At 38.6% G+C, this 17,950-nt stretch overlaps 2 protein-coding genes across 25 annotated transcripts in view; one reads left to right on the top strand and one right to left on the bottom strand.

Annotated features, from left to right (window-relative positions):
* Positions 1–2,218, bottom strand: part of baz2ba (bromodomain adjacent to zinc finger domain, 2Ba) — a 105,901-nt gene extending 103,683 nt beyond the window's left edge. For 15 of the 20 annotated variants that reach the window (XM_067374553.1, XM_067374546.1, XM_067374554.1 and 12 more), the window contains exon 1: positions 1,985–2,217. The gene's annotated coding sequence lies outside the window, so the exon portion shown is untranslated. Of the gene's footprint in view, positions 1–985; positions 1,113–1,984 lie in introns of those variants that run through there. The other 5 variants (XM_067374558.1, XM_067374559.1, XM_067374550.1 and 2 more) reach the window with 2 other exon arrangements.
* Positions 1–17,950, top strand: part of marchf7 (membrane-associated ring finger (C3HC4) 7) — a 70,042-nt gene that overhangs the window by 38,418 nt on the left and 13,674 nt on the right. Inside the window, exons 1-2 of one of the 5 annotated variants that reach the window (XM_067374563.1) lie at positions 1,316–1,504; positions 7,776–7,878. The gene's annotated coding sequence lies outside the window, so the exon portion shown is untranslated. Of the gene's footprint in view, positions 1–1,315; positions 1,505–7,775; positions 7,879–14,633; positions 14,772–17,950 lie in introns of those variants that run through there. The other 4 variants (XM_067374564.1, XM_067374561.1, XM_067374560.1 and 1 more) reach the window with 4 other exon arrangements.

Genomic DNA, 17,950 nt, shown 5'->3' on the forward strand with positions numbered 1-17,950 from the left:
CTGTTCCGTTTCAATTCACTGATACCGCTAATGGCTTCTTAGCGGTTCCATGAAATCAAGCAGCTGTCAAGGCGATGCATCGGGAACAGGGAGGAAGAGGCGGCATTCCCACAAGAGAAAAGCATCACGTCAGGATGTTTGGCTAAACATCTGCTCCCCTGCTCTCATGGCTTTAGCAGCAGCACATACTCAGACAAAGAGATGGGAGGTGGAAACACTGACTTCTCCATCTGAGGCATTCTGTAAAAACAACAGCCTGCTCCATGCATAATGACTAGGGCACTGGGCTAGATGAGACAGAGCCCTACTGATACAAAACAGACACAGTCCAGCCTGTAATACGCATGGCTGACTGCAAATTGTAAAAACAAAAAGTTAGCCTACATAAGAGAAACTTTTAAATATGTAACACTTGCTTTTTTTCTTGAAGCTCCATTCACAAACCACTAATTTATTGAGGTCAAACTACTTACTTCTTACACATTAGGAGGTCAACTGTAAAGTTAAACTCACTCTGTGTGGAGGCTATACATGCACAAATTAAAATCGGTACACAAAAGTAAATATGCATTAGTCACTAGAACATCTAAAGTCTTCTAAATGAGGAAATGACTGTACCGTGAGAGCATAATTATTAACCTTGTGAGCTATAAATTCATGTGACGAACTCCTTTCCTAATCAGAATCAAAATCCGATTCTGGTCATTCGAGGAAAAAAAAATGGATGTGAAACCTGATTCATCATCACAATTATTCTTAAGTAACCCCTAATGGAAATTAGGGAAATTTCTACACTGTAAAATATCTCATTCTGAAACAAAGAAAAGACAATAAACAGTTCACCTCGCTAAATGACATCATTACGCGCTGATGTCATTCACTCCACCTGTAAACACCGAATCGTTAAACGTCGCGTAAAATTCTCGAGATCACATCAAATGTTTGTTTTTATTCACCCCGGAGTCATTCCAACAGCCAAACTGACCTTAAAACAGAGTTTTACAGCAGTGTCAGGCGAGATAACAAATTCGACGCCTTCTTGGCAAAACCTCACATTTTGCTTAAACTTCACATGACGTCAGCGCTACCACATAAGACATTTCTAAACTTTCTGCCTGTAACGACATGTGCAGGTCGAGTCCTGAGAACACACAGATCCGCCAGTTAAAATTAACCAAGATGGCGTGAGGCTTGTTGTTTAGAGGGCAGAAAAAATGGAGGATATTGTAATATACACAAAGGGATAAATTTCAACAACTCGGCCAGGCGGCAGCTGCTGCTCTTTAAGGAAGCAACAAAGATAAGAGCAACGCGAAGCTCCAACTCAACGCCAGCGACCCACTCTGACTAAGCAGGCGATTTCCTCGTCGAAAACGCACAACTGTGCGCTTTTAACAGTTTCAACCAAAAGGAATTGTAAAGTAAATGCTTTTATCGTGTTGTTTAAATGAAGAGCTGTTAGCTTTTGCCATCATCTGAGAGACGGACATTAAACAGACCAAAGGTAGCTTCAGCAGCTCCTCCAAGTGACTCTCCCGCATCGCCCTTCTCAAACAAACCCCTCTAAAATCAAATATCGCCTTTTTACCTACCTAAATGAACGACTGGGAAGCGCTTGCTCGTTTGAAACATGTTTGGATACATTCGGGAGTGTTTTCAAAGAGTTTACATTTAAAAAACGTAACAGTTAAAGCGCACGCGAGAGGGCACAAAGGCAGATTCCTATTATGAAGTCACAACCCCCGCGCGCAACATTGTATCCACTCGTAAAGTTTGGCGATATTCGCAGTCGCATCGGAATATTTCTCTCGATCTCGATGGGTTTTGGCAAGTTTTGCGCTTTTTACGCACGAGAGACGCGCGTATCCAACCTAAAGAAACTATCGAGTTAGCTCCCCTCGCTAAGAAATCAAGCCAGCCAGCGACACAACATTGATTCGCCAATGAAATAACTGATCCAGCTCTCAATAAATTCAAAACTTACCCTTAGTTTTGACACTTCGTGTAATTCCGTCTCGATCGGGTTCGAAGTATCACTTCAGGTAACGTTGCTCTTTGTTTTCCTTTTTCGATTTGCTTTTGGAAGAGGCCAGTGTAGCAGGAGATGATGAAGAAGGGAATTGGGCAGTAATTGAGTCTCGGTGTGTGTGAGTGAGTGAGTGACTGCGTGTGTGAGTGTGTTTGTGTGTGTGTGTGTGTTGGTTACGAACGAACAGCAGATTGAAGGAGAGTCCTTTCAAGGTTTATTCTGCCTCACTTCAAGGAATCAAAGTGACGTCAGCGGACAATACTTAAACGATAAAACTTTTATTCGCTATTTATTAATAGGCGAAAGTGTGTAAGTGTCCGAAATATGCATGGAACATTGAATATTTATGAAACATCTGATAATGACATTATCAGATGTTGTTTTTTTTAACGCTTTAGGTTGTTGTGTTGTCTTTTTTTTTTTTTTTTTTGAAGATGATTTCAAAAGTGATATCTATTCTTACACTTATTAATTGACTCTATGTATTATTAATTGACTATATTTACCTGATGACTGAGCATTGTTTTGAATTTGCCTATCATTTTTAATCAAGTTTATATGATCAATTATCAAAATTGGCACGTATAAAAGCTCAAAGCAGCACATGTTAATGAGATCGTGCTTTCAAATGAACGTGAAGACATTATAAGTACAATAGCAGTGGAAATCTGATAATATGGTGTCCAGTGAAATGGAAATTTAATTCTAAGATTGGTTACTTGTCATTCAAAAGCTGTCAGATAAACCACAAGACGGCGATGCATGATCAAACTTGATTGCATTTGTCTCCAGTTACCTCAATAGCTAAATTCAGGGATTATGGATTAACCCAGCTAATCTGACCCTATTTCCCCTCAAATCATCAGGGGAGTGAGACAAGGTGATAACGTTCCGATTTGACAACAGAATTTCCGTAATCCAAAAGATAGTGGCATCGTATATAAGCTGATGTCGTCTCGTGTTGAAAAAAGAGGATCTGCCCCCGCGACGCTCAGGAGGAACAGAAAATAAAAGGCAGAATAATTGGAACTGTTACTTTTAGTATGACGCTCATTGATCTCTCATTTGAATTACACTTGCGGGCAAAGCAAGAGGCGGCAGAATGGCCCTTTGCAGCGGGAGCCGAGCTGGGCACCACGAGGCAGACAGCCATCTGTGCCTAATTGTGTGCTTTTTCTCCCTGCCGCTGCACTCACAATCAGCAACAGGCTGAGGGGGGCCCTCTGACCTAGACTGGGCCAGGGGGGTGGCATGGGGCGAGGGATGAAGGGGGTGGGAGATTATTTCATTGAGCAAGAAAACAACAACGAGGGGGGCAAGGAGGGACACGCTGCCACTCCTTACTGGGAGAGGGACTGGAGGAGGAGGAGGGGAGAGAGGAGCAACTCTTCGGGAGTTTAGCTTCACGCTTCAGATTATGCCGGACTTGCGTGCGTTGAGGTTTTACTGAGACAGAAAGCTCTGTAAAGCTGCTTTTCTCAATGAGAAGATTCATATCAATACATAGATGCGTAATCATATTACATATTTAAATGTTAATTTATTAAATAATGATTTTATATTGGTCCTTTTTGGTTTCTCTTTTTAGTAGTGGGTAAACCTGTTAAGCTATAGAGAAAAATAGTAACGTGTTTATACACATAAACGGGTAATTGACGAATACGTTTTTAAAAATGTGGAGACTTAATAAAACTTCAAAATTAATTTTGTAAATAATGAGATTATGTGGTTTCTATAATCAATTAACACTGCTTTTGTCATTTTTTTAAAAGATTTTACACAAAAAAAGTCATTCGGTTTAACCAAAAATTTGGTTTTACCGAATAACGCTTTTGGTTATACCAAATTACGCTATTTTCAAACAGTGTTAACAGGCTGATATCTAGCTAGATAGCAAAAGGACAATCAAACATTTTATATTTAGTACAAGTTTTTAAAATATTACAACATTTTTCATGTTTTATAGCGGTTGTACCGAAATACCTGATGTTTCGGGACATGCATATGAGCGAGTGAAAACATGAATTTTTCGAATAGTTAAGACAGAATTAGTTACTTTGCTTCATGACCATGTGGTCCTGTGCAGGTGTCTGAATGATGTCATATGAGATTGACCGCATGACTTGATCCAAAATGATCCCTTTAAATTGGTTACTCCGAATGACATCAATGAAATTCATTTTTCTGGACATTCTTTCTCATAACAAAGCAATGACTTCTATATATAATTTTAACCATTTTGCACTATGTTGATATAAAATCATGCCTGAATAAAAAAATATACTTTTATTACATTTTAAGATATTTTAATCTCAAATGAAATGACTATATTTGCCTTTGGACGGTTAAACCAAATGACATTTTGACACTTCAAAAACTTTAAAACACCTTTATATGTACAGAAATATATACATAAAAGATCTAGTTGTACTACCTCAAATACTTTGGATGTCATATCTTTGTTTTTTATTATTATTAAGGCCTTTGGCCAGAAAAATGACCCGTCACGTCATTGACCAAAACATGAGTCAGGCATATTTTAATAATTTAAGCTTACACTGTAGTTAGAAATTACTAGTGTTATAGTCATGTAACTACAACTGTGTGCTAATTCCGATTATAAAAGGAGACCGTTTGTGACTTCATCACAAAGTTGCTGTCATTTTAATGTGCATGTAATGAAACTATTTTTGAAAATTATCAAAGGAGAACCAGTCAGTGGTCTCTTTGGAAGCATCAGAGCATATAGAGGACACGCATTCGTTTACCAATTTATGCATGCGTTCATTGATCCTCTCTGACCCCCCTCCTCACCTGTAGAGATGAAGGTGGGTGAAAAGGGATGGGACTCGGAGAGGCAGGCAGACCTCCAGGGATCAGTGCTCCGGAGAGTGGGAGGACAAGATGAGAAAATCGTGTGCAAAACGTGCATCTGAACATGTGTGTTTGGTGTGTTTATCTGCGATCATCAGACCACCCCGACCACAATAAGAAAGCCATAATTGTGTGTATGTGTGTGTGTGCACACATGATGGCAATATTCCTCCCTCTTGAGTGACTATGTGTATAACCTCCTCCCCTCTTCCAGCAGAGACACACCGGGGTTTGTAATTGTGTTGGTGGTTCTTCATTAGAGCCTGTGTGTGTATGCGTGTGTGTGTGTGTTGGGGGTTGGGACGTGGGTGGGTGGGTGAGGAGCTGAGGCTCTTAGGACTATGAGCTGCGTCATTAACGGAGGCTGGGCCTCTCTGCATGCAGCCAGAATGTCAGCCGTACCTCGGTCATTTGAAACATAATAAGCACAAGTACAATGAGTGCAATGCAAGCCTGCTGGGGGAGGGGGTAAGTGGAGGGAACACAGCCTGTCTCTTCCATTGGGCTGTTTTTTTTTTTTCTTAAGAGGCTTGATTAGAAGATATAATAACCTAGCGAATAATAACTGGTAAAGATGATCTCCCCCGAGACTGATGGAAACCAAATTAATGTGGCGATTTGGATTTAATTGTTATTTTTCTATTAGGGTGCATAAAGACAGAGGAGATGTCCATCTAGAGTGGGAGCTGTGCTTGCAGCTATTGATTTTTTTTTTTCCTCTTTTCTTTCTCACCCCTCTCTCTTTCTCTCTCCAACACAGATTTTAATCATCTCAGAACACCACATTCCCTAATACCATTAACAACACTAACCTTCCAGCGCCACAAAAGCGTTTAATTTCCAATGACACAAATTTCTCTCCAAGAGACTCAAATAGTGTCTTTACGCAATTTGCTGGCCTTAAGGTTTTGCTTGCTGGAATAATTGAATTGCGATCCTCTCACTTAGTCTTGCATAAAATCACTAGGCAAAGAGCTAATCAGTGCAAAAGAGACAATAGTTTCCTCAGTTTGCCTTATTAGCCTGTTTTAAAAGAGTAAAAAGCGTTTTTCTTCCAATTGACTTTGGAGCAACAACTAATGTTGCGTCGGACTGACAATTAGAGTGAAACTGCTTCGAACACCAGAAATGTTTCTGTTAGGTATTCAAGCTGTTTGTTCCTCTGTCAGCGCTGCTGTTTGTATCCATAAATAAAAGATGACCTTTAAATGTTTACATAATTTATACAGCCATAAATTCTTAATATATCTGACTGCAAATGAGAGAGTGAGTCGCTTGATTATGGTTCATAGTCGAGTTAAAATACAGGCTGTCTGGTGTGATATATACACACACCTGTATGTGAGTCAGCAATGAAAACCATATTTAGATTTGACTGGGCCAGAGGCTGCTTCTCTACTTACTCAGTGATTAAGCATATATACATATACATATATATATATATATATATATATATATATAATTGTTTTCACTTGCTCATTCGGTACAACCACTATAAAACATGGAAAATTTAAAATTATATATATATATTAAAACTCTAAGCACTCTTAGCGCCATCTGAAATTTTCTTCTAAAATGAGCATTATCAATCTTGTATGTTCATGTTCAGTTATTTCACTTAAATGGCAATGAAAAGAACCTATTAATTGCCATTAAAGTGAAATGACTGAACCTAAAAATTTGACACCAAAAAAGTCATTCAGTTTAACCAAAATTTCAAAAATGGTTACACCAAGTGACGATATTTTCAAACAATACTAACAAGCTGATATCTAGCTAGCCAGCTAGCAAAAGGACAAACAGAAATGTTATATTTAGTGCAAGTTTTTAAAATATTACATTTTCCATGTTTTATAGCGGTTGTACCTAATGAGCAAGTGAAAACATGAATTTTTCAAATAGTTAAGAGAGAGTTAGTTACCTTTGCAGGTTTCTGAATGATGTCACATCCTGTCACATGATATTGACCGCATGACTTGATCCAAAATGATCCCTTTATATTGGTACATTTATTACATTTTAAGATATTTTAATCACAAATGAAATGGCTGTATTGGCCTTTGGACAGTTAAACTAAATGACATTTTGACACTTCAAAATCTTTAAAATACCTTTATATGTACAGAAATATAATTAAACCCTTTTGGATTCAATAAAAAAGATCTAGTTGTACTACCTTACATACTTTGGATGTAATATCTTTGTTTTTTATTATATATATATATATAGCCGTTTTAACACTGGGAAAGTGTTTAGTTATATTTAGAGGATATACAAAAACAGTAATTTTGGCTTTAAATTAACATTATTCATATTACAGTGCAGCTCAGCAGGTGAAGGATTATTACATAAATTAAACTCAAATAAAACAGAATTACATGACAGTTAGCTTGTAAATTTATCAGAAACTACAACATTATATTTGACTGAGTGATTGCATACAAATAATGCATACAAACTGTCTACTAAAAAAAAAAAAAATGACTCTCATAATGACTGTCTTTACTTTGGTTTACATGTGAAATATTCCCTGCATTAATCCACCAAAACAATACATATGATAAGAAAATCAGTTTTGTGACGGGTGCAGTTGACAGCTGCAACACAATAGCCTGAGTTGTATAAGAAAAAAATCAAGCAAATTCTTTTTTTTTTTTTTTTTTTTTAAATAAAAGTATGCAAAATACAGTTTCAAGGTCAGCCAAGAATATTTTCTCATATGGCAATAAATTAATTTCGCACCCTGTTCAGTGTGTATGGCGATCATTATCATAATGGCTGCACATAAGCTGACCTTTGACCTATGGATGTAATGTTTCTGCAAAGGCATGAGAACAGATGCTTACCTAATTTTTTCTTCTCTTTACTGTAGGTGCATCATCTCTATGTGGAGAAAGTCTTGTTAATATGGCGGCGATGAGGTAAACAGATAGGAAGTGATGGAGTGGCAGACCCACGGGGGATAACCACATGAGGTGTGACAGACCACTGACATCAGCCCTTGTTCTCTTGCTCGCTCGCTTTCTCTCCCGCACACACACACTCGTTTCCAGGAAGGGGTCATTAATGTGAGGGGGGAAAAACGAATCTAATCATGGCTTTAAAATGGAGTATCTTCTCATAGAGATGCAGTCATTCCTTACGGGTCTGAGTCAGTCTCACAGGAGAATGAAGTTTTTAATTCCTCCATTTAAGAGACAAAATACATCATAGTTTGGAGGGAGGACATTTTTAGATTTTATTTGAGAGTAGCTCCCTTAAGTGGTAGCAGAGTTCATCTTAACCTGACCGATAAACTGATGAAATGATTCGTTCTCTACAAAACACCAGCCCTCTTATAAAACTACATCCGTACAGTAGTTAAATGTTCACATTTAACAGTCGTAATTGACATTTTCCCTCGCTCCCTTCAGCAATGATATATCAAAGAGTGCATCAGCCGCCGGAGGAGGAGAGAAAACATTAGGAGGATTAATAAAGGGGGGGGAGGAAAATAGATTGAGCGTTCACCAAGATCAGTAAAATAGGATCTGTCAAGCAACCCTGCAACATCCATCCTGTGGAAAAAAGAAAAAAAAAACTAGAGGTACATTTTCATGGATGGAAGGAAGGAAAAACAGAGGGCCAGCCTGTGCGGCTGATCAATTTCCCGAGATTAGCTTTCAGCGGCCGTGCCTGCTTCCATTTGTAAAGATAATATTATTTAATAACCCTTTTGGGTGACTATTTAAATTATCATACTGCCTACAGTGCAAAGCGCTAATGGAAATATTTAACATAAATTCCCTTTAAAAAATGACGCCTTAAACAACAGTTGTAAGAATGATTCTGAAATTAAAGGAGTGTGCATAAATGATTCTCCCTGGCCTTGACGTGCTGTTCTCAATTACATTCTGCTCAACTGGAACAATGGAACGATGCTAGCGTGCCGCTTTATCGCGCATATATATGCGCTGTTACGAATGTCATGTGGAAGCTATTTATGGCCACTAGCATCGGTGCCAAGGGCATTGAAAACAGGCATGTTATTGAATCAATTCAGAATGTGCAAAAGAGCAACCATAGATCAGGTAAAGCCCACACAAGGATGTTCTCCACCTGAAAAACGATAGCTTGGCTTTTGTTGTGCTCTTTCAAAGACAGGCATCTGAAGATGCACAGACAAAGCTATAAGCGTTCCTCAGTCTTATTCGCTTTCAACTTCTTTTTAATGATCTCATTTCAAAACACCTTCCTGCGGACCTCCCCTTTCCTGTCTGGCTAACGTTAAATTGCATAATGCCAACTGAACGCTCGCATTTGTTCTCCCTTTCCCTTCTCAGGAAATCTATTTAAATGTTCACGCCAACTGTCAGTCCGCATCAAACCTTGATTTATGCAAAAACAACGTCTGCTTTAATTAGTCATTTCGCCTCAGCGCTGCCTGTGCTCTAGGCGCTGAGCGGGGTCAGACATTCGGAGGAACCTCCTTTTTGTATGATCAAAACTAGGCCATCAGCAACGCCGTGATAATAGCCATGTCTCAACACCACAGCAGCATGCGAGAGTGTGTGTTCGAGTGTGTTTTTATCCCCCATGAGCCGTCCATCTCCACTCAGCAGGGTGGTTTTGGGTGGAGCTCGGGTAATCACAGCAGTCACTGTACACCTGGAGGACTGGAAAATAGTAAACAACTAACAGGTAGTTTTTTTTTTTCCCCCGTCAGCTCTCTATACTTTCCCAGTCACTCGAGAGCGAGAGAGAGAGGGGTGGAAGGAAAAGCAGCAATGTTTACACAGCAATATTACATTAATCAAGACAAAATTAGCTCAAATACACCACATTATGCTCTTGTAAGGGATTAGCGTCCGTGATCTTCAAAACGAAAGTAAACTCCACCATGTGTTTTTGCTCGTTTTGGATTGCGACACTTCTTGATTACCACAATCGCAATCACGTAGAGCAAACAAAAGTGGCTGAAAGCTCGTGCTAATTTCATTTCAGATGGAAAATTCACCAAACAGATGCTCAGAAGAAGAGAGCAGCTCTCTTGTCAGATGTTGGGGAAGTGCGTGTGAGATGTGAGTAACGACAGTCACATGAATGGGAGGGCAGACAAACTTCTTCGCTTCTATTTTGGGGTCTGCGCGCTGCTTTGCTGACTGAAGTGGCATTGTGTCCTTTGTGAAAGCATGACCCTCTGAGGTGCGTTCATGCGCTGTGAACCTCGGCCAGGAAAAAAGCAGGAGGCTGGAGACCAGGGGCAGGCGTGGGAAAGCGACTGGAGAACGAGCGGACGGTGGAAAAGCAGAGCGGTCTGCTGCAGGCATTCCTTTGTGATTACACATCTGTGGAGAAGGAGGCCAGACATTCTTTCAGCCAATGTCTGAAGCTGCTGACTTCTACCCTCGATCCCTGCTCTATCTGTAAAGAAAAAAAACCCTCAGCTTTGGTGACTGACTGTGTTTCCTAATACAGAAGCTCGACGCTTGCGCTTCAAGTCCAAAAACTCCTTGTTCTTACAATGAGATGTGAGATTTCACTCATGTTCAGCACTTCCTTCCTCTTTTGCAAACATAAACCTCAGAAACCGTCCTTAATCCAGTCATCCACTGGTGGGAGGCCGAACATGACAGCAGACGGACAAGGCAAACACTGGTGGGGGTGGTGCTTGTGTTCCCTCTTTGTTCTGCCGGTGACCTCTTCATTATAGGGCCTTTGTCACCATGTAAGGATTAGGAGTGAAAGAGAGCTCTTCCTCTGCTAGTCAGGGTTAAAATCTGCCTCCTCATAAAATGCTCTTCCATATGTGCACGTCAGGGCAATGTGGCAGTGATCTAGAACATTTGTTTTAAAGATTTCAAAGCTCATACTACTCTTTAAAAACAGATTTAAGCAAGCAGCGGTGGACTTCTGGAAAGTAAACCGGTTATTAAATGAAGTAGTTCTTAAGTAACTTATCTCTAGCCATGATCAATGACCCAATTATAAAGAATTAATTTAATATTCTCAAGAAATAAAGGCAAAAGCCTGCTGTTTAATTAATTTAGCTGTTCAATCAAAAAATGTATGCAATTGAAAATGCATTTGGTATCGGCTATCAGTCTTCCTAGACTAAGAAATTGATTTTTTTTTCTTTCTAAGCTTGCTTGCATGATGACAAATTGTTTGCCTCCGTTAATCAAATATTTGAATACAGCTAGTGTGTTTTAAGACGTTGTAACTTGCAAAGCAAAAATTTTGCTTGCATTGTTCATTATTGTCTAATTATCACACTGCACTATATTTTTAATTACCACAGTTAAAGCTGTGAGCAAACACACGTGAAAGAGTGCATTGTACCGCCCTCTACTGGACAGGGAAACAAATAACTGCTCATAAAATCCACAATAAATCCTTTACAAATGCCCTTTTGTTTCATTTACTGGATTGATATTTTACTTTTATTTACACTGAATGACAAAATACCAGTATTTACATTACACATTACTGGCTTTGTATGCTACCTGCAGTTTTTTTAATTATTAATTGAACTACATTATACAAAACTAACAGGAAAAAAGACAATATATCCCAATTACACAAGTATACAGGTAGACAAAAGTCTGAATAAAGTATAATAGTTGAAATAATCAGCCCAATTTTATTTTCCATCATGATTAATGATATATACCCAGAGCTTCCGATGGATATGGGGAGATCCCTATTTGCGGATGATGGAGCTATATGGAAGAGAGGAAGAAATGAAGATTTTATTAATAAGAAATTACAAAAGGGAATTAATCAAGTTGAAGAGTGGGGAACAAAATGGGGATTTAAGTTCTCAGTGGAAAAAACAAAAGTAATGATCTTTACAAATAAAAAGAATGCCAGGTGAAAATGTATGGAAACACTTTAGAGAAAGAAGAGTGTCTTAGATTCCCGGGAGTATATTTTGACACAAAACTAACATGGAGGGAACATATAAGGTACATTGTGTATAGATGCAAAAAATTTCAGCTCTGAAATATATTTATATTGCACTAATAAGGTCAAAATAAGATTATGGTTGTACTGTGTATGGGTCAGCAGCAAAATCTGTGTTAGCCGAATTAGAAGTTGTGCAGGCAAGAGCGTTAAGAATATGTTTAGGGGCAATCAGAACTTCCCCAGTGTGTGCACTTCAGGCTGAAGCAGATGAAATGCCTCTATGGCTACGAAGGAAATTTCAACTGGTAGCCAATTATTGATTAATTTAAGAGGGCATGGGGAAAATCATCTAACGAAAAAGGTGCTACAAAATAGTTGGGAGAAGGAGAGGAGGAAAAAGGAGATTTAATAGCAAAAGAAATGGACATATATGATAAAGAATGTGGTGTGGATTTACAAACCGAGGCAATGGGATCTGCTGTGTATATTCCTCCTAGACATCATGTGGGAGTAAACAAAAGAACATTGGATAATTTAAGTGTGTACACAGTTGAGTTATATGCTATATTAATAGCATTAGAATGGATCAAACAAATATGTAGTGATTCTATATCTGCCCTTATGAGCATAAAGTCTGGTGTAGCTAGAAATCATCAAATCATCATTACTTTATGAGATTTTATTTACTAACTAAAGAATAAGCAGGCGGAGGAAAAAATGTACATACATGTGGACATGAGAAAGTAGACGGACTGGCAAAAGAAGCAACAACAAAAGAGCATGTTGATGTCAAAATTAAATGATCAAAATCAGAAGGGAAGAGTTTAGCATGGAAAAAGATCATGCAAAAATGGCAGCTGCAGTGGGACAATGAAACTAAAGGGAGACACCTGTACATGATACAAAATAGGGTAGGTATGGAAAGTAAGAGGGGAAATAAAAGGAAGGAACAAGTCATAATAAATAGGCTGAGGATTGGACATTGCATGCTTAATAAAACTCTTCATGTTATAGGGAAACACCCGACAGGACTATGTGATGAATGTCAGGAGGAGGAATCAATTGAGCACATACTTATATCATGCAAGAAATATATGCAAGAAAGGCAAGAATTCAAGAGTCAACTAAGGAGTTCTAAGGAGGACTGGACTGGAAGAACGAATTTAATTAACATAGTGAGTTAAAGTGAGACAGCAGATGGCAGTAATGCAACACTATGGATGCCAACTGCCGTAAAACTCCAACGAAGGAGAAGAAGGAGAAGGCGTGTCTCTCAGAAGTCAAGATGGGCAGAGGATCACCAATTCCCCTAATGCTGCGGCGAAAAATAGAGGAGCAATATCATAAAGGAGTTTCTCAGAGAAAAATTGCAAAGAGTTTGAAGTTATCATCATCTACAGTGCATAATATCATCCAAAGATTCAAAGAATCTGGAACAATCGCTGTGCGTAAGGGTCAAGGCCGGAAAACCATACTGGATACCCGTGATCTTCGGGCCCTTAGACGGCACTGCATCACATACAGGAATGCTACTGTAATGGAAATCACAACATGGGCTCAGGAATACTTCCAGAAAACATTGTCGGTGAACACAATCCACCGTGCCATTCGCCGTTGCCGGCTAAAACTCTGTAGGTCAAAAAAGAAGCCTAAACATGATCCAGAAGCGCAGGCGTTTTCTCTGGGCCAAGGCTCATTTAAAACGGACTCTGGCAAAGTGGAAAACTGTTCTGTAGTCAGACGAATCAAAATTTGAAGTTCTTTTTGGAAAACTGGGACGCCATGTCATCCAGACTAAAGAGGACAAAGACAACCCAAGTTGTTATCAGCGCTCAGTTCAGAAGCCTGCATCTCTGATGGTATGGGGTTGCATGAGTGCTTGTGGCATGGGCAGCTTACACATCTGGAAAGGCACCATCAATGCTATAAGGTATATCCAAGTTCTAAAACAACATATGCTCCCATCCAGACGTCGTCTCTTTCAGGGAAGACCTTGCATTTTCCAACATGACAATGCCAGACCACATACTGCATCAAATACAACATCATGACTGCGTAGAAGGAGGATCTGGGTACTGAAATGGCCAGTCTGCAGTCCAGATCTTTCACCCATAGAAAACATTTGGCGCATCATAAAGAGGAAGATGCGACAAAGAAGACCTAAGACAGTTGAGCAACTAGAAGCCTGTATTAGACAAGAATGGGACAACATTCCTATTCCTAAACTTGAGCAACTTGTCTCCTCAGTGCCCAGACGTTTGCAGACTGTTATAAAAAGAAGAGGGGATGCCACACAGTGGTAAACATGGCCTTGTCCCAACTTTTTTGAGATGTGTTGATGCCATGAAATTTAATATCAACATATTTTTCCCTTAAAATGATACATTTTCTCAGTTTAAACATTTGATATGTCATCTATGTTGTATTCTGAATAAAATATTGAAATTTAAAACTTCCACATCATTGCATTCTGTTTTTATTCACAATTTGTACAGTGTCCCAACTTTTTTGGAATTAGGTTTGTATGTAATATATAAACTTTCAAAAAAAGGGAGGGAAAAAAGCGTTAGCTAGTATTTTGTAATTTGATACAGAGGTAGTGCAATACAATGTATTGTGTCATAAATTTACATTATTTAAAAAAAATTAAAATATAAAAAACGTTTACGATACTTATGACTCATTACCAGTCTATGGTCATTTCAGTCTGTGAAGGGGGAAAGAGGGCGGGGCTTATTTCGATACGCTGCCATTAACTGGCTAAAGCGGCTGTCAATCAGCCTCAGTGAGCGACGTTACGCGTTTCCTGCGGGTGTCCGCTTACACTTTAAACCACGTGACCCTCCCTATATCAACACACGGACGCCATTAATATTAAAGGCAGAGAGACGGAAAATCAGAGGTGAGTTCATACGGAAGTGATGCCAATCGGAGCATTTTTACACGATGAGATTTAGTACACTTTAACGGGTCGTGATTGGTAAGTGGTAATATAAACGTTTGCGGATTAATTGCATTCGTTTACTCAACGAGCTTTATTCTTGTTGTATTTTTGAAGTGTTCTGGCAAACAAAAACAAGGCCTAGACATTGGCAGAGTGCTGGTTTATTAATGCGACTGACTCCTGGGATCACATGCAACTAGCGTCTAGTTTAACGGGTCAGCGGTGCATGTCACGAACATGTCCTTTTTTAAACGCGCTGGGTTAAATCAGTCTGCTTTATTGGAGCAAAAGCTTTTGTACAGGATAAATACTCCGTGTTTACCTCCTCTGAGCCATTTGTTTTTTTTGTATGCATGTAACCCGAGAGCTGTGCTGAGCTAATGTAAATCACTGACATCTCAACAGTTTGATATGCATCAGCTGTGGTTTACAATCATAATCATGCTGTTTGTGCTGTCAAGTTCAGATAAGAGCACTAAACTGGACTTGGAGGCCAGAAAGACATTTTGAGAGGTCAATGTTATAAACCACCATTTTGAGCTAAAATATCATTCATGAGTCAAATTTGCATTAGTTGAAACTTAAAATATTTGAAGTACAAACTGATGCACAGCCATGAAAACAGGAAAAAGCATACAAGTGATACTAAACTACATTTAGGAATCTCAAAGAAAGAAATGCATGTAGGCAGTGATTTAAATGTCTCCTAATTGTATTATGTGCACTGTTTAGTGTGATTTTGTTGAGTGTACAAGCCTGGTTTAGTTTAACAAAATGTTCCTGCACCGGTTGCATAATCGGCAAACAAAGCCACAGGGTTTCACACGGGTGTTTAACTTTAGTGGTGCCTTCTGTTACATACACGCCCTCATGTTAATGTTTTTCTTGTTCTTTTTATTCACTTTTAACACTATCACAACTTCACATATGCAAAAGCCATCTTAATCTATGAAAATGTACCCCAAAAGTAAATGTTAAAAAAGTTAAATAGGCATATTAAGTTCAAACACAAAAGGAGAAGTTAACCAGACCGTCTGAACTTCTCATTTCTGCACAATGAAAGTAAATTAAGAAGACCACAGCAAATTTCAGTATGTTTCTTGAACCAAGCTGTCAATACTTGGAATTTAGTGCAGATTAAAGTTCTTGTTTTGTCCCTTTTGTTGCAAGAGCGCAGCACAGACATTCAGAGGACATTTTTAAATGATGCAATAAATGCATCATATCAAACTGAATGGCTTTGTGCAACAAAATTCATACAATAAGTGTCCAAATACTTTGAGGCCCACTGTGTATGTTCTCAATAACATTCTGGATCTAAATCGGTATACGTTTCAAGATCACGCTTCGGCCTGCAACATTCCCTGTCTCACTTGCTCTTTTTCTGCCTGACACCTGACTGAAGCAGTGCTTTCGTGCCTTGCCTTCAGGTTAAGTTTAGCTGTGTTCTCACTTGGCAAATGTGATTTGGAAAAAGCTTGACATACAGCAGAGAGCTTTCATTGCATGAAGGTGCTATTTTGATACTCTACAGTAGAGAGGAGGGTATTTATAGATGGCTTGATGAAGGGTGCAGTAGGAAGACGGAGGTTTACAGAGGGGGTGAAAGTGTGTTATGATCTAAAATGACTGGTAGATGTGGTCCATACTACCTGTGTATTTAAGGAAGAAAACAGTGCCAGTGGCTTTTCTCCCCAGGCTTATTGATTATTGGTAATATCAGGTATGTGTGATTGCAATCTGAGCCAGTAAACTGGTTATTACCAATGTGTTTTTGTACAGTTCAGCTTCTCTACACTTGATGGCAGTAAAAACATTCATCAGGTTCACATTTTTGCTATTTTCACTCATACTTAATGACTTTAGAAAGAAATAAACCCTCAAGTACTAAATTTACTCCCCCCTCATGATGTTATAAACCCATGTGACTGACGACACATGAAAGGATAAACATTTTTTTTCTTCACCTAAAAATTAAAGTTCTGTCATTGACGCACCCTCATGTCGTTCCAAACCTATATATAATATAAAAATCAATAATCAGAATTTGCATTAAATGCAATTGCTCTTTGATCAGTGCACCTATGTAGATGACATCAAATATGGTAAACAGAAGCTCAACTATATTTGACTCTTGAAAACAAACCTCATTGGTCCTCACGTGTCAAACATGTTTGAGCTCACATTTGCCATTTTTGATGTGCTCTAGTCCTCTATGAATGTGCACTGATTCTGTATATGCAATTAATGTGTTTTATTTATATATATATATATATATTATATATTACTCTTTGAAACCTGCAAATTTTGCTTGTATGGACTTTCAATGAATGGATTAAATGGGTTTGGGGGGGTGGGGAGTAATGAAAGAGTATTAAAAATAACTGCGTGAAGGCACGGAGTTGTATAATGTCTGTTGCATAATCCAACATTTTTTCTGGGTAAAATAATTAAATACTTGCCAAAACAAGATGAAATCTGTACAAAATACAGCAGGGCTCAACAATAAGGACTGCCCGGGGCCGGCGTGAATGACACTTGGGACAGTTGACTGAACTGTCACTGCCCTGACCAGGCCAATGCTGCATCTTCATGAAAGTTTATCCTTTTAAGCCTTGCGAATTTAAATATTCAAGTGCAAGATGTGAAAGCGAACATAATTCTTCTCGCTGTGTGAGAAGATTTGTGCGCACACAAAGCTTGCTCCCAGAAATAATGAATGAAGTTCTTTTTGCTGCTACTAATTCACACAAGTCTTGGCAAGTGTCCTTTTAAACAGTTGGTTATTACTTAAACAGGGTTGCCAGGTTATATATATATATATATATATATAAGTATTTTATATAATATAATTTTGATTACTTTTATTTCTTTACCTGAACTATTGTTAGACCTAGCTGAAAAGCACTGTTCATTTCATATGTATCTATGTTCTGTATTGTGTTGGCCTGTTGAATGTTAAATGGATCCAAGCCATGTTCAATATATATATATTTTTTTTTCATGATGCAGCAAGAAACTTGCTAGTATACCTTAAAGGGATAATTCACCCAAAATGAAAATTCTGTCATCCTTTAATCACCCTCATGTCGACTTTCATTCAATATTTGGAACACGAAAATATTTTTAATAAAATGAGAGATTTTTGTCCCTCCATAGACCGCTAATCAACTACCACTTTGAAGCTTCAAAAAGTTCATAAAGAGATCTTAAAA

Source organism: Chanodichthys erythropterus, chromosome 21, assembly GCF_024489055.1.
Source record: "Chanodichthys erythropterus isolate Z2021 chromosome 21, ASM2448905v1, whole genome shotgun sequence".
Taxonomy (NCBI): domain Eukaryota; kingdom Metazoa; phylum Chordata; class Actinopteri; order Cypriniformes; family Xenocyprididae; genus Chanodichthys; species Chanodichthys erythropterus.